This window comes from Pimephales promelas, chromosome 4, assembly GCF_988280905.1.
Source record: "Pimephales promelas chromosome 4, fPimPro1.hap1.1, whole genome shotgun sequence".
Lineage (NCBI taxonomy): Eukaryota > Metazoa > Chordata > Actinopteri > Cypriniformes > Leuciscidae > Pimephales > Pimephales promelas.
In genome coordinates this window covers 39148846-39176666 of record NC_142772.1, presented here as the reverse complement: position 1 = coordinate 39176666, position 27821 = coordinate 39148846, and the positions used below count along the sequence as shown (strand labels likewise).

Sequence of the window (27821 nt, the reverse complement as noted above, 5' to 3'; positions counted from 1 at the left end):
AAACACAGCATAGCCCTACGGAGGAAAAAAAGACAGAGGAAAGCCTAAAACAGCAGCAGTCTGTTTATCTTTCCCGTTCACCCTCACTGATCATCTCCCTCAGAGTGCATTAATTACCAGAAAAATAATTAATTCAAGGAATTAAGCATAATACGGCTAGATTCCACGGACCGAGAGAGTTGTGTGGTGCATTACAATGCGAGCAGATCTTACCGTCCTTCCTGTCTCCTTTATTTCATTCAATTCCCTCCATTGCATTCTATTGTTACACATAATGTGTTCCACACTATTCTATTTCATTCCATTATACAGAGTGCCATTCCAAGCAATTTACTTCCATTCATTTTCATTCTGTTCTATTCCATTCCATTGGTGAAAGTTGATCTCACATTGCCACCATTGTGACTGGTAATTTCATCCGACATCCTGATTGGATTGAAAGTGGGAGTGAACATTGGCAGGACCCCAGAGTGTGGTGGCCCTGTGTACGGCCACCCTCTCAGGTTCACACACACCCACAAAGGCCGTCCTTTGAGGTGACTGAAGAGTTCACTGTTGAACAAGCACAGGTCTGCCATTCCCAGTGGGTAATTATTGCTTGCTGCAAGCCTACTGACATGGTGAATGTTATCTCAAGACCACTTTTAAGTCCCTATTATTCTCGTTCCCTCTCCCTTTCAGGAGCGTCTTTCTCAGGGTCTTCTGTGTCTCTTCACACACATAATCAGTTCATTATCCCGGGGCACATTCAGTAACCAGTCTACCCTTCAATAAAGAGACTGAAAAATAGTGTGAAATGGATGCCTCGAAGCATATCTAGGGAATCGATGGTTTGAATGAATTAGTTAATGAATCTATTTCAGTTCATCAAATGAATGATTCAGTCATTGATTAATATCAGCCACTAGTTTCTCAAACAAAACAGGATGCCTCCATCTTTTTTTACATTGCTCTATATCATAGATACAGACTTCTTTATAACTGTCTCTTTGGATACGTGTTTTTTTCCTTATACAGTCCTTGAAACCCTTTGCTGGAAAAATGACACTTTTCTCTTCCATTTGCTAAACCACATGAACCATTCAAGATCATTACAAGGCCCCTGTGGAAGCTGTCTGCCTTAGTCAGGTCTCCATAATGAAAAGCAGACCAACAGACCGACCTTGAATAATACCCATGTCACCATTAATGTACCATTATAAATCTCAAACTGTCAGCAGCCAGCCTCTTTATCTTGGTTATGTGCGATAAAGTCAAAAGGCCTATAATTATCCTGGCCAATGGTCCCATTAATTCCACTTTGAACATCTATACATAGCTTGTTTTGTCTTCTCCAATTCCAAAAATTAACTATATTGTGATGTATACCATTACGTTAACATTAAAAGGCTGATAATGTGATGTTTTGGTCACACTGCCCACCCCTAGATCTTTACAGGGTCTTATTAGTTCCAGTTTGAACGTTCTGAACCACTATACATACCTCATTTTGTTTTCTGCAAGTCCCTGTATTAACTATATTGTGATACACTCTTAAATGTATATAAAATGACTAAGAATTTGATACTTTGCTCATATGGTATCATACCTGCCCTATATCTTTATATGGCCGTCTACTTTTAGTCTCACTTCTTAAAGGAGTAGTTCACTTTTGAAAAAACTTTTGCTGATAATTTACTCACCTCCATGTCATCCATGATGTCCATGTCTTTCTTTCTTCAGTTGAAAAGAAATTAAGGTTTTTGTTGAAAACATTCCAGGATTTTTCTCCATATAATGGACTTCAGTGGGAACCAAACAGTTCAAGGTCCAAAAGACAGTTTCAGTGCAAACTGCAAACCGTTCAAAGGACTTTAAACGATTCCAGACGATGAATAAGTGTCTTATCAAGCGAAACAATCGCTCATTTAAAAAATAAATAACAAAGTTTAAGTTTTATAAGCTCAAATGGTCGCCTTGCTCTGTTCTGTGATGCGCGTTCGTGACTCTCCTCGAACTCGTTCATCAAAATGAATGAACCTTTTTCTGAGTCATTTGATTCATTCAACAAACAAAACGAACGAATTGACTCGGAAAAAGATTCGTTAATTTTGATGAACGAGTTCGAACAGGAGAGTAACGAATGCGCATCACAGAACAGAGCAAGGCGAGCATTTGAGCTTATAAAACTTAAACTTTGTTTTTTGTTTTTTTTAAATGAGCGATCGATCATTTCACTTGATAAGACCCTTATTCATCGTCTGGAATCGTTTAAAGCCCTTTGAACAGTTTGCAGTTTGTACTAAAAGAGTCTTTTGGACCTTGAACTGTTTGGTGTCCAGAAAAGTGCATTATATGGAGAAAAATCCTGGAATGTTTTCATCAAAAACCTTCATTTATTTTCGACTCAAGAAAGAAAGACATGGACATCTTGGATGACATGGGGGTGAGTAAATTATCAGCAAAAGTTTTTTCAAAAGTGAACTACTCCTATAACTACAACCTCCAGTGAAACAAACTATTCTCTATTTTGATCAAAAATGGCAAGATTATTGCTTTAACATGGTTATTAATCAAACCGACCTAAGGTTCATCATCCATGCAGTAAAACATGTTGTCATGGCTTAGAGCTGTAAAAGGTTGACAAAACAGAAGCATCTGGAGGACAGTGTTCAAACACCCCCTGCTCACACCTTCACAAGAACTGACACAAACCTCTCCAGACTGCATCCTGTAGTTCATTCCAGTGGGCATGTGAAAGTTCTTCGTATCAGTCACAGAGGATTTAAAACATCTGGCCAGTCTCATTTGTTTAACAGAAGCTAATTAAGAAGCAAATCATTAGAACAACTGACCTGACAGCCAACTGATTGATTCAAAAAACGTTATGAAAATTAAGCTATATCATTCATAACATTTTTTTGCATTTTGATCACTTACCACTTTATTTTTTGCAATAATGATGGGTTGACTTGACTGTTTGACTCACTTACCAAATGTAATTTAATATGTGGCCAATGAGCGCTATGAGAGATATAAAAAATAAAAGATTTCTATGCAACAAGTTGGTTAGCAGGGACAACTGTCTAATATATATCAATTTAAAAAACAATGCTCTGTTCTCTCATATCCCACCACCTGTCCAAACAGCGATTACTTGAGTATTATTTACTGAAAAAGCCCAGTGTTGTTGATAATCCGGGACTAAGCTGAAAATCTGGCTGAGATGTATATGGCTGCTCTGCACTCAACCCATTCTTCAGGCTTTCCTTGTAACAGATCAAAAAAGCTCAATGGTTTATCTTTCCTCTGTTAATGAAGAGATATAAAATACCATAAAGTCTTATTTTGAGCCCTAAATGTTAGTCGATAATGCTGTCAGAAATGAGTGAGTATATGGTGAGTAACATCTATTGTTATTAGCGAAGTGAGCCATTTTCGTATCACTAGCATCAATTGGAAAAAAAAAAAACTCAAACCATTTGAAGTCGATTTTGATATGCTGTGATTGTCAGGATTCTCAAAAAAACAAGCCATAGTGTGTGTATACTGTTTGGGTATCAACCTACAAATGGTTTACTTAGATTAGTCTTTGCATATTTAGTTGGAATAGGACAACGTATTTTACCATCTGAAAAACACACTTTCTGGAGTTTTTGGATGGCCAGTAAACTCAATCAGTGCTAAAAGTGCCGTAAAGCTGTTGAATTTTTAAATAAAAACCCATTTTCTGAGCCAAGCATTAACAACAGATTTATGTGTATGCTGGCATGACTGCACATATCTGAAAGCCCAGGCATCTTAAATGCAAACACCGCTTACTGGGACTCAAGAGTTCAACTCAAAGAGCTTATCTTCCTCAGGATCATTTCATCTCGCACTGATGCTGGGCCTCAGCGACTGGTCAAGCAGAGGACAGGGATGATTAAAGAAAGATAATACACACAAACCTTTCGTACAACTGAACAAAAAGAAAAATTAACACATCCACCACCCCTCTCTTGAACTTTGATGATACGATAAATGCAATATCTGAAGTTATCCATGTAACAATTACAAATGAAGCTCTGTTCTAAAACAGAGTGAGTATCATATGCACAATCCCACCATTGTGTAAATGGTGTTTTCTACTATGGAAGTCCATTCGTTCTTCAAAATATCTTCCTTTGTGATCAGCAGAAAAAAGAAAATCATAGGTTTGCCACAACTTGAGGGTGAGTAAATGATGACAGACTTTTCATTTTTGGGTGGAGTATCTCTTTAAGTAAGATAATCTCATGATGAAATATCTTTAAGACATGCATATTTGTATATAGGCCAAGACACACATCTGCAGCCAGCAATGCAATCAACTTAAACTCTGCCAAGGTCAAGAAGAGAGTTCAGGGATAGACGGTAAGTCTTCAACTCAACACACAGGATAACAGGAAATTAAGAGTAAAGTGATGACTACAGTACAACCAAAGCCATAAAGGATAAATCAAGGAGAAAATCATAGAGCTCCAGGGACAATTGTTAAAAACAAAATACATGATCTTTTATTATTTTTCAATTTTTTTGCAGAGACTTGCTGTTGTTGGAAAAAAAAAAATTAACGTCAGTCTCGGATGGCGCGATTAGCTAGTGGTCAGCACTAAATTACAGGTGTAAATGGCCTTGAAAACTATTTGTCAGTCCTGAAGATTTTTTATTTGAACGACTTTTTTTAATGGATGGCAACTAGTTGAAATTCCAACGTTAGACGAAACATTGAAAACTCAGATGTGACATGTCTACCCATGAAATATTAATTATAATCAGTCCAATTGGTAAACAATGTGAAATGATGGTAAATAAATGCTAGATGCATCATGATGGTGTAGCCCTGTCTGTTCCACATTTGGCTTCAGACATAATGGATAAAGTTCAATATGACATTCAATGTGCACTCAGCAATTTCAACCCCCCAGGAAAAACGAAATTGATTTCCTCTACCGGATTGTTAAATTCTAGTTTAGTTCTCTATCTGACTGAGCAACAGCAAAGATTTGACACTTTTAGGACAGATTTACTAGATTATACAGCTGAATAATACATTTTCTGAATAGCAGTTCAGCTTAGGCAAAGAACTGCAATACAGGCAACAGCAGTTGATCACAAATTAAAATAAAATGCTGCAGTGTCATATTTAACATCATGGCTGGTAATTAAAGTATTTAGTTGACTGCTTTACATTAATTAACCACCCTTGATTAATTAAGAGTACCTGATGTATTAAAACATTACATGAGATTGCATGTCTATTTTACCTAAATGTCCAAGTATGAAGATAACAGACAAATCTTTAGATGTTGGAATACAATTCTGAAATTGTAAGTATTGATAATATTAAATGTGCAGTTTCTGAATGGAAGGAATCTTAGATAAAAATGTAGTGCTCTACTTTGAAAATAGAGCACCCAGTTTATGACAGAAGGTCTTAAAGTCTCACTGATCTGGTGATTGAAATGACATCAAATATGTCCTAAAGACTCCGGTAAATCTGGCGCTTTGTGTCTGAAAGCAAGTCACATGGAACACGGCCTCCGATCAGAGGAGTTTCATAACTCTCAGACATACAGACTAATTAATCTCACACACCACTGAACGCATAAAAAATAACAGCCTAGAGCACCGAATATATGATGAAAACAACCGATTGACACGACGCAGCCTTGTAGCTGGTCCGTAAATAATCATAATTAAAAAACATATACTAAATTGTAATCTACTTATGCAATAAGGAAATTGCAAAATTCCAGAAAAGCATTATTGAAATGCATAGGAAACAAGCTCATGTAAAGCGTGTTTGTTCTCTTATGCAAACTAAAACAACCTCCAGCTGTTTGAAGGGTCATGTCGGCTTCATTACTTCTCTTCGTTTTATCTTTGCTGGTTTGGTTTGGCAATCCTTTAGAGCATGAAAAAGTTCTCTTAAACAATAGTCTGAATAGAAAATGGTTTTTAGAAATGTGCTTATTAATTATAGATGTGGTTTAGCACTCAAATGGAATTAGAAATGGAATGTCAGACTTGCATCTTAACGTTAACAAAACAGTCTGTATGTTCTTTTCCAAGAAATCCAAAGCACAGGTGGCTGCGGTTTTTATTGAAGGAGAAAAACGTATGGTTGTGTCCGAATTTAAATAAATACCTCTGCATTATTTTAGATTTTAACTTCACTGTTAAAAAGCATGTTAAAAAGGAGGCTAATGCCGTCAGATATAATTTGGCTAACTTTACAAACATAAGGCCATACCTCACCACAGAGGCGGCCAAACTTTTTATGCATGCCATGATTTTTTCTCACATATCATACTGTATCACAAGCAGTGTTGGGAGTAACGCATTACAAAAGTAATACATTACAGTAACATATTACTTTTTGCTGTAACGCAGTAGTGTAAGACATTACTAATCAATTTTCAGTAATATTTTACTCGTTACATGTTCAGTGAGGCTTGTATTACAGTTGTATTACAGTGTATTGTCTGCTTTTACTTCTTAAAGGCAACAGACTGTGTGAAAGTTTTAAAGCAGTCTTTTAGTGCCAGTTCAGAGCGGTCGCGTCAGTAACATTGTTTTTTCCTCATTCATGCAAACACGAAAACTAAAATAAAATGAATATTTTAAGTTCTATGGAGACTGGAGAGCCAACCCTTCCTCATCCGATTTGCGCAGTGTAATTAACAGAATTACAAAAAATATATTTTACCTCCTATTTTTTTGTCACGCATGAATGTGTGTCTTTTCCCTAATATTAAAAATAAAACATAGACTGATATTTGTCTAATGTCTGGAGTCCTTTAGGGAAGTAGCCTATATACGTTTCAATACATGTATTTTCTGAGAATTTTTATTTCAAGTTTTGACTGCAAATGTCATCATGTCCATAATGCTGGACTTCCCCAATTTTAAATAATTTATCCTCAACTAGTTTTGTGGTGTAGGTCTACGTATTTTATAATGTTAACTTCAAATAATACTAATAGCCTAATTTAAAGATAAGGCAGCATTGGATCTGGACGGTAAGGAGAATAACGCTGGAGTTGGAAGAGGTTTGTCGCGATTCTGTAGGTTCGTTGATCGAGTCGTGTGGCGAATTGCGATTTCGGTTTCATATTGCATATCGTTACAGCCCAAAAGTTAAGTTCTACTTAGTTATTTTGGTGAAAGTAACTCAAAAGTAATACATGAGTAATGTAACGCATTACAATTCTGGGACAGTAATATTGTAAGGTAATGAATTACTTTTAAATAACAGTAACTAGTAATACCTAATGTATTACAGTTTGGAAGTAACTTGCACAACACTGATCACAAGCTGGTCACAAGCAAACATTTCAACTCTTAAACCAATAGAAACCCTTTATTAAAAAAACTTTAAAAATATTAGATCAAAACCAATCAACTATCACCACTGCCATATCACTACTAAATACAAACTATTCAATTTTAACAGTTTCTTACATTATCTAGATGCCTGCCGCATTTTTAAAATATTATTTGGGCTTGCACCTCCACCACTGGAGAATTTATACAACAGAAGAACAGCAGTGGCAGGGCAACCAGGGCAGCTACTACACTGTAAAAAATATTTTCAAGATTTGTTATCACAACATATTTTATTTTGTCAAATCAACTTTATAATATTTTATTTAGTTGAGATAACTTATTATTTTGAGTTTCTGATGGTTAAATTAATCTCCTTCATTATATTAACTCACTTTTTCCAGTTCAATCAAATTAAAATTTTAAGGCAACCCAGGTTACTTACTTTTTTAAGTTAAACCAACAAATTTTTTTTACAGTGTAGTAATCACAATATTTTTTCTTTTGACAAATCAACTTAAATAATTTATTTCGTTCAGATAACATATAATTTTGAGTTTCTGATGGTTAAATTAATCTCCATTGTATTAACTCACTTTTTCCAGTTCAATGAACTTAAAATTTTAAGGCAACCCAGGTTACTTATTTTTTTAAAGTTAAACCATCAGTATTTTTTTTACAGTGTAGGGGAGACATGTGTTGTACCGTTTAGACGTAGTACACTCTACAAAACTGGTTGTTTCAACCCAAATTTGGGTCAAATATGGACAAACCCAAATGTTGGGTTAAAATTTTAACTAAAAAATGTATAGTTGAAAGTGAAAGTTTTTAAATTACATATTTAAAACAACATTTGGGTTTGTCCATATTTGACCCAAGTTTGGGTTGAAACAACCCATCAGTTTTTAGAGTGTAAGTTTGGCCAAACTGTCTTAGTACAGGCCGCAAATTATTGGAACAGTCTTCCTAATGAACTAAGAGAAAGCACCAGCTATCTATCATTTAAATTAACATTAAAAATAATTAAAACTGCAATCACCAATAGTTGGTTTACCATATCCCACCCAGGCATTGCCCTTCTTTGTACTGTACTTATTTAATTATTCTATTTGCTTCTTTCTCTTTTATCTCCTTTTTTTCTTCTATCTTAAAGGGGCTATGTGTAGGGTTTTACTTAAATAAATCTTTAAGATGGAGTTTTTATTTGTACATTTATGAGCCAACCATAATGTAATAGAAAGAATGACACCTTGACTGTCCACCACGGTTGCCTCTGTCAGCCTGTAGGGTCAATTGTTTGTCGAGGAGTCTGGTTCGAATTGGCGCGAAAATTCACAAAATGTGACATCATGCGCATTCTCGTCTGGGCTTACATCCGTACGGCAGGCATTACTGCTAGCGATTGCCACTGCTTGTTTCAAATGGACTCTGCGGACGGAAAGAAGCGACCAGCCTACAGCACAATCCAGACACCCATGGAAACTCCTCGTAAGTAAAAAAAAAAAAACCTTATCTAGTGCGGCCAAAATTGAGAGTTACCGGCGTCGGGCAAAGACAAGAGTCAACATCGGAGCGGCATTAGATTCTTGGAGGGATCTCTGGTCAGCGCTGGGTATATGATGAGCACTCTTGATGAGCCGTTTGTGGTTGCTGCGGCAACTCTGGTTGCTGTGGTCGTTCAGAACTTACGCAATGCTCCTTTAATTGTTTTATTTCTCATGTATTCTTTTTTTTATTGGCCTGCCAAGGGACTACAGATGAAAATTAGCTTTTCAGCTAACTTTGGTGCATTTACATTTTGATTGTAAACAAAAAAATATCAATTGACATCCCTTTTAAATAAATAATAAATAAAAAAAATATAATAAAAAGAAAGAAGGTATGGCAGAGAGGCTGAAAGAGAGGAGAATCATCTTACATTTCGGTAAAAAAGATTAAAAAAATAAATAACTCAATGTTCTAGCAGAATCTGGGAATGTGTGGAGACTGAAGAGAGAAACTCACTATAACAACTGCATCTCAGTGAGTAAGAATGAACAGAATCATAAAACACGCACTGCTGCTCAATTTGCAGAGAAGCATTTCAGACAGTAGTGAGTTATTCAACCTTGTTACAAGTCAAGCTCGACACAAGCGCTCTCAAATTAGTTACAGACACACGCAAGACATCCAGACACTTGTAAATGTGGAAGGGCCCACTTGCTTTTGTAGTTGAGAACTCTCTATGATATGTATTTCGTTTGGAAGTTCTGTTTGATGTGCAAAACTGGCTCTTGAGAATATTTAACACCAATAATAGGTTCACAAGACTCAAAGAGATGAACTCCTGAACATTCCACAGCTTTAGAGTACCTGATGATAAAGGATTTTTTTCAACAAACATCATTCAAAGTAGCACTGATATCAAAACCGATCCTGTTACAAAGATTAATGAAGTATGTCATTATAAATAAGCACATTTATGTCAGTACAATGCATAATCTGCATAATGGGTTGAGTGTCAGATCAAAGGATGTGTAAAAAGTTCCTCTGAAACATAAGTTAGGATAAAAGCAACAGTGAAATCAACGTTTAAGCTCAGATATATGCTGATAATGAGAGTGAAAATGGTCAGAATTAATCCAAATAAGCCATAATGTGAAATAATCTGATATGCTAGTTCTACAGTTTTTGGGACCCTGTTGTTACATCATCAAAAAATTATTTTTGTATTATATCATGCAATACTGGGGCTGTTAGCGATTATTTTCAGATATTTTGGCAACGACCATTTCAGTTCTTCGGAACTATAGCTAAAAAAAAAAATCACTTAATTTACAACAAAAATTTTTTAATGGCTTGACATACATTTATTATTTTAATGTATGTATTTAATGCATCTATTAAAAAGTTTCTTTGGAATAGGCTAATTAGCGTTGTAAAAAAAAAATCACAAGCACTAAAAACCTAACATGTTATATGAATATAACACACATCTGTCAGTGGTGTCCTGCATTGTGACTTCCTAGCTAATTCATCAAAAACTCTATTCAACATTTTCTAATATTATTGTAGCCTATCACTCTGTGCATACAGATTGCAAGGGCTGTTAAAATGAAGAAAAATAAGATTTTCTCTACTAATCAAAAAACAGAAGAGTTGACGGTGCAACATAGCTGACATATGAACTCTGTGTAGATGCGGACTCCAATTTACTTTGCTCCTAAAACGTCACTCTCAATCGGTAGGCTTACTCGTGTCGTCTGGCGGCTTGATAAACTTGTATATTTATATTGACGGCTTACCTGCCTGTAAGGTCTATCCAGATGATTTGAATTGAGCAGGGCAGAAACTATGGAATCACTTGCAGCGAAAACCTTGAGTGTAAATTCGCATTCAATGCACTGTCTCTCTCTTCCAGTGGTCGATCGAAGAACGGGGCGCATGGAGGCGCACACAATGAATACGTCTACAAATGACTGTCTGGTTGATTATTTGCTCAGTGATCAGCGTGGTTTTCAATGCCCCGCTGAGTTTTCCCAATCACAGTTATCCCCGATCACAACTGCCGCAGAATCCGTACGCGCTGCCTTTTACATCGTCGCGCGCTCAGAGCCGCACGCAGGCACCCACAACGCGGCCACATAGTACCTGCTCCTCGCCTCCTGTTTTACACTGAATCAGGTCAGAGGAGTGTCCTGTCCTTTTGATGTTGTCAGGGGACCTGTCTGTCTCTTCTCTCGTACACGGCGCGTTTCTCACATCCCTGCGGTTCACAGCAACAGCAGTAGCCGCGCGTCAGCTTGTGCTCCGAGTCCGCGCGCCGCCCGACAGCACTGCCTAGAGTTCTCACCCAGACACAGCATGACACACATTATTAAATAATACATCTTATGGTATGAATAAAACGCGAGTCGCGACTGCTCGAACTGTAAATTCTGCTCTTTTGTCGAAACTGTGACAGGAAATCTAAAATAGGCTACTTTTGACTGATTTAATTCACATATGGAAGACAGTAGGATGTGTAATTTCTGACTAATCATTTTAGTAACTGATTTATAAACTTAATGTTAAATTGACTTTTATTTTTGTATTAGGCTACTTATGTTTTTCATATATATATATATATATATATATATATGAAGAGTTCAGATGCAAAAGCCTTGAAATTTTCTTCTTTATTGATGATTTTTATCAAACTTGTATATTTAAGTTCAGTAATTTCACTTAAATGGCAATGATAATTACCTATTAATTGTTATTTAAGTGAAATTACTGAACCTAAATATACAAGTTTGATAAAAATCATCATTAAAGAAGAAAATTTTCTTTTCTTCTTTAATGACTGTAAAGTAAAAAAATTAGAATATCGTGCAAAAATTCATTTATTTCAGTAATTCAACTTAAAAGGTGAATCATAAGTCATTACATGCAAAGTGAGATATTTCAATTTTTATTTGTCATAATTTTGATGATTATGGCATATAGCTAAAAACTTTTCACAATATTCTACTTTTGAATTTGGGGTAACAAAAATAAAGTATTATAACAGTATTTTTTTATTATAAAAAAAAATATTATAACAAATAAAGGCTTGAAATATCTCACTTTGCATGTTACGAGTCTATATAACACATCAGTTTCACCTTTTAAGTTGAATTACTGAAATAAATGAACATTTGCACAATATTCAAATTTTTCGAGTCACCTGTATATGCAAATCTTCTAAAATAGCTATCCCAGCATGTAGTATTATGCAGCCAGTTCTGAGTTGATTAGCTACTTAGTGTTGTAAATTACTGAGTACAAATAATATGATACAAACTGTAGTTAGGAAATCTATAACATTAGGCCTACACCTTTTAGACAATATAATATGACTACTTTTAGATTAGGCTACTTATGACCTAATTTGATTATAATATTCAATTGAATAGTAGAATCTAGCCTACAATTTTGGTAAAAAAACAAAAAAAACAAAGAGAAAGGAAAATTATTACATTTTTTATCAACTTCATTAAGTCCTACAAGTTAAGGCCTACATAGCTTACGTCAGCTGATCTGACACATCGCCAAATTGCTCGCCACTGTCTTCACTCCCATATAGTCGATACACATTAAGTCGATCCGCTTTTACATAAAGTTACAGAGTTCGTCGAGTTGCTGACACACAGGTGTTCTTTCTGAGTGTTGCTGTTGCTCATGAGCTCAGTCAGTTTGAGCTGGCGGTGAACGAAGCTTCCACGGCCTTGTGATGTCAGATTCGTAGTTGAATCTTTTCAAGGCATCTCTTCTGAATTACTTGAACCAGTTTGAAATTCCGCCAAAATCTGAATACGTTCCAGTGGTTCTTCGCACATCCTAAACCACGACTCATTTAAGTTTATTCATGTATCAGATGCTTTTATAAATCGACGAATAAATGTGGCAGGCATCATCTACTCCCAGTGTCACTGAACAGTTTGTTTATACAATTATTTGACTATTTATAATTGCATGAATATGTGGAATTAGGCCTATTTATGATATTCCTTATCATTTAAACAGGGTTGCTCCTCCAGAACCGAGAACCTTTTGTTCTGATTCATAATAAGTTAATAACCAGTAAGTCAGCTGATAGTACTTGGAGTGAACCAAACATTTGAATGATGGGACGATATTAGCATGTACGTTTTTATACCGGTCTACCGATTGTTTCAAAGCAGCTTTACAGTGATCAACATGCATACGTACAGAGTTAATTTTGGCTGTAAAGCATCTCTAAAAAGAAGAACGTGTCACCGTTCAGCTGAAGTCAGCTCAGTTTTGCTGATTCAGTTCTGTTGCAAGACCATCAATTATTAAATTAGTTCAATTCAGCTATGAAGCAGCTCTGCAGAAAACAGTGACATCATCGCCCAGCTCAGTTCAGTTTTCATCCAATAGTGTCAGTGCAGTCAGATGAGTTATATTGTGTAATATTAAGCGTCTCAAACCAAACAAGCCAAAAGGCAACAGTGGCAAGGAACCCAAACCGCAGGTGATAGAACGGAGAAAAAGAAATCCTTGGGAGAAACCAGTCTTAGTGGAGGGGAGCAGTTCTCCTCTGGCCAAACGAAGCAACATGGAGTGGTTTAATTCCAGGCTGCATCACAAATCTGCAGTCAGAATGTGGTGGTCTTCTTTGTATCAGCATCTGATTGAGGATTCAAATTCACATGCTAAGTGTTCCCCTGCCAGCACATTGGAATTAATGAAACTTTATCGCTTCTGATCCAAAGCTGATCTCATCCTTCTGAAGACATTTCTTGCCCACATACCCCCGACTCAAAGGGGAATACAGAGAGTTCATGCCATACTTCCTCTATAAGCCCTATTCATACCCTGGACTGAATAACGCTTCTGTCTGGTTGATCCATTTGTGTGTTGTGCTGTATGACTAATTTGGTGAGTGTCCATTTCTGACAATGATCAGATAATAATGGATTTCAACTGACAATAAACACAGATTGTCATTTTTTGAATGTAGTTTACATGTAAATCTTCCTGAAATACATGCATGCACATGCGTCTTTCAGTGATATCTGAAGCGGAATAATAATAAAAATGTTCTTACCAGTTGTTTATGTATCACCTAACGACTGAACAGCTATCCCTTCTTGTAAAGTGATGATTCATGCTGATCAGACATTTTGCTGACCCTCTGTACTGCTTCAGGACAGTAAAATGCAGTGTAGGGTACAGGGCTATTTTGGAGGATGAATAATCCTCCTGGTAAGTGTAGAAGCAAAGCAAATTCACAATCAGGAAGGGGGTGGACTCGGAGAGAGGGTTAGAGGTTGGTTTCTTCTGGCTGTTGGGCCCCAGTGACTGTCAGGTCTAATCACTGTCCTGCACTTTTAATGGTCAGAAAAAAAGTGAACCCAACCTGCAGGCCAGAGATGGTGTCTCTCTGCTCTTCTAAAGTTAAAAAAAAATGAATCCTGGCCAGACAGAGGCCTTTCCCTCCCTCAAACCATGTTGAATAGAGTCTAATTGTGGAGTCACTGGTTTGTCGATTGTTGTGGAATTTTTTGATTTTCATTGATTTCCAGTGGACGTTACAAATGAATGTCACGTGGTTTTTATTATTTGCAGTCTGATGTGAGGAGGAGGAACTTCTCTGTGATCTATGTATGTTTATACACCTGAAGTGCAGGAGCGAGACACTCTAGAACCAGATGGGCAAGGACTTCTGACATCTGAGGTTTAGTGATAAATCAAAGCTAGAAGTGAAGGGCAACTACTGGGAAGCTCTGCAGGTAAAAAGACCTTGAAAGAACAGTAAAAAATTTGCCCAAATCTGTGTCTCAGTGTCTCACTCACTCCACAGGGTCACTGCTGTGTTGGCTTCCTGCATTAATAAATGCTTCTCTTTTATAAATTTGATTCCGAGTCTCTTATGCAGTGATTTCTGCCAAAACACAATCTAACATGTAAAATGTGGAAATGTGGAACACGACGCATGCGCAAGAACTACGTTATTTTTCGACTACTTCTAGTTCAGTTCTCGCGCATGCGTCGTGGAAATCTCTCGAACTCTCGTCTCAGGCCCAGAAGGAAGAAAAGGAAAGTCGTTATTTTGTTTTAAAACAGTTTTTCCTCGCACAAAAAGTATTCTCATCGCTTGATAAACTTATACTTGAGCCACTGTATTCACATGATGGAATATTTACATATTTTCTTCAATGACTTTCTGGGCCGTCAAGCTTCGATCCCTAAGGCCCCGTCCACACTACTGCGTTTTCGTTTAAAAACGGAGACCTTTTGCTACGTTTGCACCTCCCGTCCAGAGTAAAACGGGAAAAACGAAGACCTAAAACGGAGAACTTTAGAAACGCTGCAGCTCCGTTTTGCGTTTTGAATCTCCGGAGGGCGTTTTAGTGAAGACGGGACAAAACGGAGGACTTCAGAAACGCTGATGCTCAGCTCTATGATTGGGTGTTATCAGTCATGAGTCATAACGTGTCCATCCCTGATTTGTCAATCACTGTTTACACCGGCACGCGCATGCCCAGTGTTGGTGAATGGTCACGTGATCCGCGTTTTCAGTCGTTTTAATGTGGACGGAGATCATTTCTAATACTCAGATAAAACGCTGGTGTGTGGATTGAAATCGTATTCGTTTTAATTCGTTTATAAACGAAAACGCAGTAGTGTGGACGGGGCCTTAGCCAGCCTATGTAGCAGTGATCCACCTCTCAAAATTTAATCAAAAATATCTTCATTTGTGTTCTGAAGATGAACTAAGGTCTTGCGGGGTTGGTACAGAGTAATTAATGACTTAATTTGGATTTTTGGGTGAACTAACCCTTTAAAGGGGTGTAACGGAGGCCAGCTAGTAATTGCTGTGCGAGTAAACCTCACTCCCCGATCTCAATAGGCGCTCTAGCGACCTGACTCTCATGCCGAAGACCCGGGTTCGAGGCCCGCTCGGAGCGGGGCGAGTAGGACCCGGGTGTGAGGGGTTACATTGGTGCCGTGACCCGGATGAGAGTGAGGTTTAGGGGGGTGAGTGTAACGGAGGCCAGCTAGTAATTGCTGTGCGAGTAAACCTCACTCCCCGATCTCAATAGGCGCTCTAGCGACAGACGCTAGAGGCTGCAGTCTTTAGCCTCCTTGTTAGCGCGCCTGACTCTCATGCCGAAGACCCGGGTTCGAGGCCCGCTCGGAGCGGGGCGAGTAGGACCTGGGTGTGAGGGGTTACAGGGGCACTTGGCAACTATAGTCATTTCTTCGCTGATTTTCACTTTTGTTGTCGCATGTTTTCTCATCGAGCTCCCCCTACAGCTGTGCGCGTATATCACTCACTTGCGGCACCTTCCTCCTGCTTTCTACCGCTTCCCCTTAAATAAAAAAAGAAAGATATTTTTGTACATTTTGGCAATAACAATCAACATTTATTACAGCTAGAAAAATCTGTTGGGAGAAATTTTTCATCTTGGCACGAAAAAAAAAAAATAGAGTGTGAATTATTGAAGACACATGCTGAATTAATTAGCTGTCAGATGAATAAATAACATGATTTATTTTAAACTCGCCCTTAATCCAAAGGACCCCACCCCGGTATAGAAATATCCAGTATGTGATTTCTATCAGGCAGTGGAGGAGTTTTAGTTCTGGAATGCAGATCTCAATTTCAGAAATGCAAATGCTCATTGTTTGGCCCACAGAACCAGATCAGCTTTTATTCGGCAAATCATTCAGTGATGGCTATGGATTCATTCCACAAGGAATTGTAACCTGGCGTGTCAAGTTTCTAGTCAGCACTTTACTCCTTCCTCTCTTCAGATATTGTAAACTCTCTTGAGATTAAACACTTCAGTTGAAGTGATTATTGCAGTGACCTAAATAGTTGAATACTAAAAAGTGAGGGCTTTATAATAATTTTTTCTAAAAAATTGTCCACATGCTGACAATGTTTCTATTTCCTCTAGGTTTAAAAGCTTCAAACATTGAGCCCCGTTCATGTAAACGAGCAGAACTAATTTCTGTGTAAATTACTCGTAAAACCATTCTAACACGACTTGCTGCATTCAATTCAATGTGGAGGTTTACATATTTGTTTTTTGCTCAAAAATTTCATGAATAAGGGCCATTGACAGTCAGCCACACTTATCTATGCCTCTTTATTTCAACACATAGGCTAATACTTCAAGTTCCCGCTGGGCACATAATTTATAAAAACGGTCACTTCAATTATTATTGACTGACTACAGGGTATTAAGGATAACTGATAACTGACTAGATAACTTTGTCATTTCAGGCCAAGACCCTCAAGGGCACCAGTCTATTATGGAAGAACAAAGGCCAATATTGGTTTAAAGACTCAAAAAGGATTATTTTAATAAGAAATCCTACACCACTAAACTATTAATCGTCCATTTATTTGTGAATAGACAATAGAATCCATAGTGAGAGAGTATGATCATCATGTGTAAATGCCCTCAATCAAGCTAAAAGGTTGCCACAGTTTAAAAAAAACTGTCATATGCAAATTCATATCGATCGTCCAGTTTCGTAAGGTGAGTTATTAGACGTACTGTATACTTGCCTTGCACTTCTGAAATTAATACTTTTATTCAGCAAGGACACATCAAGTTGATCAAAGTGACCATAAAGACATTTATAATGCTACAAAAGATTTCTGTTTCAAATAAATTCTGTACTTTTGCACTTTCTATATAAGAAACCTGAAAAAAATGTATCACTGCTTCCACCAAATATATTAAAGGGTTCATGACCAGTGTTGGGTAAGTTACTCTAAAAAAGTAATTAATTACTAGTTACTAATAACCTCTTCAACAGTGTAATTAGATTACTGTACTAATTACTCTCACTAAAAAGTATTTAATTACTTTTAATTACTAATTACTTTCAAAATCCCATATCAAACTCAACCAGCTGAATAATACAAGGATAGACATGAATCTGTTTTAATTCTTTCAAATAAATACTATAAAATTGCATGAATTATCCTTAAACTGACCAAGGTGGAGAAGATTACATTATAAAAACATACTTTTTAGCATCAGACAATAGGCTACATTTTGATGTTAAAGTCCCCGTGAACCGGAAGTTGCAAACGATTTTTCTCCAGTGCTGTGACGTATTTCCAAGTGAAACGGAATATTGAACAGAGGGCAGGGTTTTACTCTAGCGCTCCTCCTCTCCATCTCTCGCTCATAGCAAACTAACGGTTTGAGGGGAGTGGTTAAGCGTTTCCCTACCCAAACTGTGAAACCTACGTCATCAGAAAAAGAAACCGTTCCAGACCGGAAGTAACTTTTCAGATTTTGATTAAAGATTACTAAGGTAAAACATTTTTTTAATATATATTCACTTGCACGGATTAATTGTTCACCACAAGACTAGTAATATGCGCTAAAAAAAAGGAAATAGGTTCAATTTTGATTTCACGGGGACTTTAAACTTAACCCACAATTGTTTTATGTCTGATCTCATGACATTTCACACTTTTTTCATACATATTTTACAATAATTCATACGAATTTGTACGAGTGCGGTCATAATATTTAGATTCCTCATAAAATGCATATGGATCGCTGTGAGATCGGATTGGACCTCAATTACATCAGAAGTAACTGTAATTAAATTACAGATAAATGAAGAGTAATCCCTTACTTTACATTTTCAAGGGAAAAGTAATGAAATTACAGTTGGGTTACACAACACTGTTCATGACAAGTGAAATCAAATTTACCTTGATTGTCTTTGCACCATTAAAACATTCTGGAAGTTTCATAGCTTAAAACATCATCCTCGTTATAAAACAAATGATTTTTAATCAAGGTTCAAAGCTTGTTCAGCTATTGCGGGATATGTGATGTCACACTGGTACATTTGTATACAGTATGACTGCCCACAGAGCAAAACGTTGACAAATAGGTATACATTACAATATAGGCCCCGCCCACTGGCATTCAGTCACTTAGCGACCGACTTTTCCCAAACACCGGATCTGAGCATTGCTTTTTGTCTAAAACAAATATCCCATTATAATCCCTGACGGTGTTTACACTGGATACAGAAGCGCGATCATTTTCTGACATACCACATGCTTGAGTCTGTAGACAGGACAAATATTACAAATAGAACAACGCTTTTCTGTACTTGGTTGCATTGCGAGTATTTGCAGCACGTGTTGTCAAACTGATGATGTTTTCTTAGTTTGCAGGTGTTTTTATTATTTGCATGCGTTTTCTTCAGTTGTCACTAGCTGTTTTTTTTCTTCGATTGGTTTAAAAAGTAATTCTCCTTTCATTTTGAATGTTGAATGGAAAGAATCACAGCATACCGCTTTTGAACAACACAAACGAGTGTGAGTGAAAAATTAGCTTCTAGTGAGCTTTTTTGCAAACTGTTCCTTTAAATACTACACTTTACATTGTCTGATTATGAGAGAGTCAATTCAGGTTAAATTACACTAAGCCTTTCTGAATTTACTGAATTGAATCATGGGAGCATGACAGCTCTTATATTCACTGCACACACGCTCCATATCACAGCTCATTTTCAGGAATATAAAAACATGAATTTACCCATCTCACATTTAAATCAAGGCTGACAAATCAAATCATTATCTCACATTCAAATCAAGGCCATTATCTCACATTTAAATCAAGGCTGACAAATGCTAATCGATTTGGGGTCATGCAGTCATGAATGAAATGTGTCTAACATGTTCATGTTAGCTCGTTGTTTGACAAACAAATGTCTCATTTGCCATTTATTTTTTTCATTACAATTGCATAAGATTCAGAAGATTCAGACTTTCTCTGTATCTTCACAACTTCTCGACATTCAGTTGAAAATCTCAAGAGAACTGCGGTGAACTCATAACCAAGTCTCTTATGATTTGAAACCACATATTAAAGCCTGCGCCGGTTTCATATAACATGTTACCATTGAGCCAATTATATACCGTAGCCTATATAAATAGCCTACAGTAGGTACAGTGCAAAACAGTCTATTTTTTTTTTTATTATTGGAAACTGCTGGATTTGGAGGGAGGAAAACATGCTTTTACATAAAATGAATAATAAAAAGTATTTTGATTCAGATCTCCAGATCAATAATATAATGTAATACTATGTTTTACTCCTTTGTAGAGAGTCAGACGTTTCTTCCATTAAAGCAAAAGATCCTCTGTGGATCATTATCAAATCATGCTAGAGAATGTGATCATCAGGTTTTACACACACTTGTGGAGTTCATTTCAAATAAATAAATAAAGGAACATAAAATCTTCGGAAAATCCTCCACCACAGCAGACAGTAAAAAGTTTGTCTTGTTTAAAGGGAGCTGAAACTCTATACATGTGAATTCAGAGATCTCATTCCCTGGCAGCACATCTTGATAAGTTCAACAAGTTTAGTTCATCACATTTCACTTGGGCCCTGACACTGGATCAGGAGGAGATATTTAATCTGAGGCCAGTCCAACAAAAGGAACTCTAAAGTATGAGAGTTATCCCACAAATATGTTGTAATTCAGAGAGAAAAGAAAATGAAAGACAAGTGTTATGAAGTTAAATAGTACTCATTGAAAACATGCAAGGAACATGGAATCAATCCGAGAAATAATTTACTGTAAACTTGCAGATAATATAAATATCAAGGTTTCATAAGAGCTTGTTAAATTAATGCCACCAGTTATAAAACAAAGATATAAATAACCTCACACTGTTCTTCTGCCTGTAGCTGCAGACTCTCCATCATTCACTCAGCCTTCGGTCACCAGAGTAGCCTACTCACCATGCACACCTGCCACTCATCATCAGCCCACATCACACCAGCACTGCTAAAGCACAAACACACCCCACCCCCATCACAGGTTCTCTGGCCTCGGCTAGAGAAGACAGACGCGTGTCAGAAATGGCCCCCCTATTGCCTCATTCACTATTCCTTACATTACCTGACTAATAGTCCAGACTAGGCAAGACAAGGAGTACTGTAAATAAAAAAAGAGATCGAATTCGGACCCCTTTTGTGCTTAATGTTTAATAATTATTTGAAACTTTGCAAACAAATTATCCATCTCTCCTGATTGTGTTACTGCTTGATTTAAGAAAATTTACCAATTTGTTATTACTCAAACTCTGACATCATCATTGTTCAAGCCATTCTATTTCAGCCATAGGCCTGCGTAACTGAATTAACTTTTAACTTAAGTTTTTTTTAATATGAACTTGTGACATTTGCAGTGTTTTTCCAGAGGTGAGCAAAAATAATTTTCTAGATGTAGGTGTGCAGCACCAAGATGAAGCAGCTCACATTACAATGACTGTGCTGGGATATTGGCTCATGGCTCAGAGACGATGAGGTCAGTCCAGTATCTGCATTGCAGACAGGAAATAAGGGCTTACATCTCAACTGGGCAGTTAAAAGACTGAAAATGATAGAATCAAAAGCAACAACCTATTTCATGGTTATTTAAAAAGCAAAATATTCTGAAATGGATGACCTCAGAAGTGTCATGCTCAAATAAAGTGACAAAGAAAGCAATGCTTTTGAAAGTTTACAATGTTTACAATAATTAATAACTGCTTAGTAATGGCAAACTTTCACAACAACAACAAAAAATACTACAGCTTGTATTTAAACTGTAATATGGCTGTGAAAAACTTTAAAGATTGTATACATCAATTTATTTTATGGGTATGAATCACTTAAACATGAAATATATTTACACACTGAATCTTAAATTAGTTTATCTGAAAAAGAAAGTATTATTTTTTTTAAGGCTATTGCATCCAATACAAATAAATATCATGTTAAATTGATTTCATGTTTTATTTGTATTTTGTTCAAATTTTGATACAAGTATGTCTTATATAATTTGATGACTAGTTAAAACATTTAGTTTTATCAATACTTTTATGTGAGGATCAATCCTCTCTATAGCATTAATTAGAGCTAGACCAATTTATCGGCAGGCCGATATCATCGGCCGATATTAGGCATTTTCCAAACTATCGGTATCGGTAGTTATAATGGCCGATAAATGAATATTTCAAAAATAAAATAAAAACAGACCAAACACGCTTCAACCATGTCATGAGTGTTGGAGTTGTATAGTTTGTCCACCAGAAGGCATTCTACACCGTTCCTGTTGGCAACACTGGTGTATAACACACCACACATCCAGCAACCTGCTGATCCTAAGTTGCAGATAGCTTGTAAGGCAATGTAGGGACTAATTATTATTTTCTTATTTATCATAATTTTAATATATTTTGATGTTTCTCTGTTCTGTTGTGACAATAAAAGAAACAAGTTTCTTTTTAAAATGCATTATCATATTATTTTAGTTAAAAGTCATAAATAACTACAAATAACTAATGTTAGGGGAATCTGTTAATGTTTTGTTGCGCGTTTCTGAAAAAAAAAAAAAAATATCGGCCGATATATCGGAATATCGGATTTTAAAACCTACAAATATTTGTATCAGTATCGGCCTTCAAAATCCTTTATCGGTCGGGCTCTAGCATTAATATCACAATTATCGATTAGTTCTATCACTACCTGCGTGACTTAATCTTTGGCATTCTCTCCAAGCACAAAACTAATGGCATACAGAAGTGTTATTCAGAAGTGTTATTTTTTTGTTATTAAAATGAAAAGTAAAGTGAAAATGCTTTGCTCTACTCTTGCTGACTTAATTGAGGAATAAAGGATTGCATTCATTTGGTGATTTCCTGTAAGCAGAAAAGGTCAGAGGTCTGCCAGAAGTATTGTTGCTTCCCAAGACAGAGACAAATAACACAACCCACACTCTCACAAGACTGTGGCAAACAATAAACTTGTTATGCAGAATGGGAGGAGAAACGTATCCAAAAAAATTACACAGGATACAATTAGCTGACTAGAGGCTAAAACTTAAAGATCTGCACTCAGCTAAAATCATGTGAATAGAGGAGTCACACAAATATGCACACTTTAGGCAAGCTCTATTTTAGGAGTGCAGAGCCTGGTTTGTAATCTGTACACACACAAAACACCCAACACAAATGTTCTTTGCAGAGACACCATTTTATCCAAAGGTCACATCTGCATGTTTACTGCTCACAAACATTTTACACTAATGTAACTAATGTAAAAAGCAGGGTTTTTTTCTACACTGGGTTCTGCACAATGCAGCAGATTTGGAGGAAGAGGCCAAATAAAACTCAAAAATTCACACATTATACTCTCAGTACAAAATGATGGTTCTCTGAGATCCGTTTGAGTACATTCAACCAGCAATGTCTATGGTACCAGATCAAGGCTCTGACCTCTAATCCACCTCCAGTCAAATATAGTCAACAGAGACACATATCAGGCTGTCCCACAGAGACTTGTATTTCTATTCAGAGGGTTGATTTTTATTTTATTTTATTAAAAGTATAGATTTTTCTTTTTAATATTTGAAGGTCACATCATTATTATCATCATCATACACACACAAACGTGTATATACTGTTGTAATCTAAATTTACAGACTTTCAGCTGTTTGCAATAAACAAATCAAACACAAGTAATTGAAATGCAACTTTTAAAGGAGAACTTTGGTTTAATAAAACATTGGTACCTAGTCAACCGTTCTCTGAGATTTGTTTTCATGATAATCAAATGTAAAGAGTTTTATCTCTAAAAACTGTTTAGTGTATATAAAGCTAGTAATTGGGGGCATATAATAAGTAAAAAAGAAATCGCTAGTTAATACCACTAACAAGGCTCAAAATAGCCCCACAATCACAGTAACATAATGAGGGTCCCTAAATACAAAACGAAGCATTGACAACTTTGTAAGTGTACAGACCGTTTAATAAGATCTGAGAAGGACACAGACAAACACTGGCACCAGACTGAAAGGTAAGAGTAAAGGTGACTGAGTGAGTGTGTATTCTTAGCTTTATTTCTCTGTCCTTTGCGCTGCTCTGATTCATCCTTATCGTAGTTTTCAGACACACAGCTTCCCTACACAAACATACAGACCTTCTTCATGCAGCAAACTCAAATACAGGCACAAATACACAGATTGGCAGACTGTGTACACTCAGCTGTTAACACTTACACAGCTGCCCCTTCATTCCCTAATGGGAATCCACAGTAAGAGCCTTGTTTGTTTAAACATTAAATTTTCATTCATTTTATCATTTGCTTGTAGTTTTACATAATCTTAGTCATTGCTATCTTTCCTGATTAGCAGTGCAGAGAAAATATTTACTGTTCAAAATAAATATTGCTTTATATTTTTTCATAAATCAAGAGTACCAAATCTTGGTTCTTCAATTTTTTCCAGAAAGCAACTATAAATTTGGTTACTGTGCCACGCGTAACCGGTCCCACTTCGAGCAGGATGCCTCTTGAGGCTCGCACTGACCTTTGTCTGTTACATATGTTCAGTGAACAATTATAAATGGTTGAACATTGCATTAGATGCAATATTACCATAAAATACTGTCAAGTAAAAACTGAATACTACAAAGTCATTTCCAGAAGTCCTCGCTTAGTTAATGTTTAGGCCTATTGCATTGTTTTAGTGTCATGAATGTTAGCATGGTTAAGTACATTTTAAGCTGAAAAAGCAGATTTTGAAAGTTATATATATATAAGCATTGTCACCATATTTTTACTGTGAATTTTTCTGTAACAGGAAATTTTCACAGTAAATACGATCATTTTTATCTTGAAATAATAGGCTATCTGACTTTTGATAGCAAATTGGCAAATACGAGCACAATGTGAGACATATTTGAGATCTCTTCTGAAATGCAAAACATGAAAATAGCCTACTGGAATCATTTGCTCAGACGGAAAGAAATTAAAAAGAAAGATAATTGTGTAATTTTTAGACTGTTAAAATGCCTTCTATAAACATTTACCATTTACTCAACCAATGAAAAACACAGAAATAGCTGATGTTCCTAAATTTGAACCGCTGAAGACACAGTGGCTGAGTTTTGTTTACTATGGGAATATTTCGACCACGATCAACGTCAATGCGTTCATATTTGCGCGATTATTTTGTAGTAAAGTTTCATTACCCTTTATATTGTTTTTTGCAAATCGTGGGAAAAAGTTTTTCATGAGGTTTAGTTTTAACATTATCAGTCAATGAACTACGCACACATCAGTAAACACACAGAGTTTGTATCTCACATTACTCTACGCTGCCAGTGCATACAAAGATAGATCAAAGTGACATCACACGTTGACCAACCATTCTGAAACTACCTGTTCGAGCCTTAATTGTCGAACTTCTTTGCGGCCGTCATCTTGTTCCGGGTGCGACTCCGGTTCAGGTTCAAACTGATACGATTGCACAGATGTGTCCTCAGATACTCCCGCTGCCATTTTTCTTCTCCAATGCGCTCTATGCACTTTCTTTTACTGTCTATCTATGTCTATGCACGGCAGTATTTCCGGTGAAGGTGTAAGGATGCTCGATAACTTCCGCCGATCGTAGAGTCCAATGCAATGTGATAGTAACTTACGTCCCAAAGCTTGCCTACTCTTTTGCTACACACTCAAAAGTATGTAAATTTTCTTCACAAAAAGAGTACATACTTTTAGGGCGTAGTATAAGTAAGCGAATTGGGACGCAGGGCAACTGTTCCCTCAACTGTTGTCGCCTGCAGAACAGAGGGGCGGGGTTATTTAAAGATATATGCACTGAAACGGCGTGCTGAAAACGGAGCTGATTTTGACCAGGTAAAATGAGTGTTTTCTTAAAATACTAATGAGAATTTTTAATAAAAGTATATTACAAAGTTTTCATTTAGACCCTAAACATTTCATATTAACTTGTACAAAAATGGCATTATATGACCCTAAGACAAACAGTTGAGATATTACAAAAAGATTATCCAGGATCAGCTAAAACTTGAGCTAAAACTGGACAACTGTGAAAGTAATTACAGTTATTATTACTGGAAGCCAAAGCAAATGCTGAAATGTCCCCTCCAATCAGCACAGCCCGTTTCTGTGTGTGTGTGTGTGTGTGTGTAAGGAAAAGAGGGACATCATGTGTCTTCATTTCCCTTTATGCCTGATTTCCTCTTTCACTGAATGTGAACCCTCCCCTGCAGCTACACTGAGTGTGATACAGCGCACCTGCGCTCTCCCACGCCAGGGAAGAGAAAGAGAAGGCCGATTTGGCTGGAGTTCATTAGCAAAGTAACCCCACAGGTCAGCTAGGGGTCAGCCAGAGATCACAGAAAGGTTGGCCAAGACCTAGGGCAGCTCTCCAAAGACCTGCGCACCTCCCAGAGCTCCTCTCTCGTTGCATTCGGTCCTGTCAGGTCACAAAGATATCACTTCCCAATGCCACACAGATCCAATGCCTACACACTCTGCTTCCTATACAAACATTCATGTGTTAGACACAAACATCCAAATGTCCTCTGCTTGTTTGAGCCGAGCTAACAGCAGTGTGGCACATCTCTCTCTCCCACTGAGGCACTGCTCCATCGCAGGCTGCAGCGTATTGATCTGCTCATAACTGAGCCGCTGTGGTGGCATCCTGCCTGCTTTTGCACTGAGCGAGGCTATTGATCTGCCATCCCAACTGCAGTCTCAACTGACTTCTATTAGTGCTTCCGCTTTTCGGGTTACATAGTGCACAGACACAGGGAAAGCAATTGATCTGTTCTAGAGGAAGAAGTCAATCCCTAGCCCACATTGCAATGTGTCTAATAATAAATGCACATTAAAATCGTTTGCTAAACTTGTGGATTATCAACAAAATCATCTTTAATTCAATACAATTTTATTATATTGTTAATTATAACTTATACATTTTAATTACACGTATGTGCTAATAAATAATAATAATAATATATATATATATATCTATATATATATAACCATAAATTATTAATTAATATTATATAATTGGAAAAAATATTACATAACTATATGAGGCCAGCAGGGGGTGCTCAACCAGTAGTCTGTGTGGGTCATAACACCCCACTGTCAAAAAAACAAACAAACAAAAAAACAAACGTTAAACTTACTCTTTTTGGTCACAAAAATCCCAGGATGAAAAGGAGTAGGGGTATAACCCCAGCATCCTGGCCACATTTTTCCATTGGTCTCTATGTATCATGATGGCCTCCTAATCATCTCCATATACTGAGGAGATTCCCCCCTTCCACATGTAAAGCATTTTGAGTACCTCGAAAAAAAAAAAAACCTATGTAAATTATTATTATATTATATAAATGATACAAGTCACTTAGGTGTTTGTGACAAATGAATGATGTGAGTAGTTAATTGAGCTGGAGTGACATCGTGTGGTGAAACGGCAGTATTACACGTCATAATATGGAACTGCACAAAATGAGCAAAAAAAAAAAAAAAAAAAACTGAAACGGAGCAATGCCATTTATTTTGATCAGATCACTTGCATATAAAACTGCCAGTCATAACATAAAAATGACACTTTAAATGTATAAAAAGGTTTCAAAAGTCTGTCGACAAAATAGAGAACTGTTTGAATATGAATGATTATCCTGTGGTTTTCGTTCTGAGGTAACACAAACTATATGACATATGACAATGATAAACATACGTTACAAAATAACAGCAGTGCTAAGGTTTGGTACAACTAATCAAGACAATTTGCACAGATTATTACTAATTATTACTGATTACTAATTATATTGCATCCTTCATTCTTTATCAATTGGAACATTGCACATTTAAAACAAACTATTTTATTTCTAAATATGCGTTCCTCTAATGTAAGTGTCAAGGATAATTTGATTTAAACTTTGGCTCACTTCAAATTTCCCCCCCTCCAAAAGGTACTTTTTACACTAAATCGTAAAACAGTGAATACTAAAATAAATTTAAAAAAAAACAGTAAACATGAATGTTTTTTTTCTATCTATATCAGAATGCATAGGCCTTACAGGTGACATCAGAAAGTGCTTATTAAAAAGGGCACACACATTTTAACTTACAACCTTTCTTAGTTTCCTATTT

At 36.6% G+C, this 27821-nt stretch overlaps 1 protein-coding gene across 6 annotated transcripts in view; it reads right to left on the bottom strand.

The window, feature by feature from the left end:
• Window positions 1–25092, bottom strand: part of wscd2 (WSC domain sialate O sulfotransferase 2) — a 69180-nt gene extending 44088 nt beyond the window's left edge. For 2 of the 6 annotated variants that reach the window (XM_039658210.2, XM_039658214.2), the window contains exon 1: window positions 10614–11156. The gene's annotated coding sequence lies outside the window, so the exon portion shown is untranslated. Of the gene's footprint in view, window positions 1–213; window positions 374–10613; window positions 11157–13903; window positions 14044–25067 lie in introns of those variants that run through there. The other 4 variants (XM_089130488.1, XM_039658211.2, XM_089130487.1 and 1 more) reach the window with 4 other exon arrangements.
• Between the last annotated feature and the right edge of the window lie 2729 nt (window positions 25093–27821).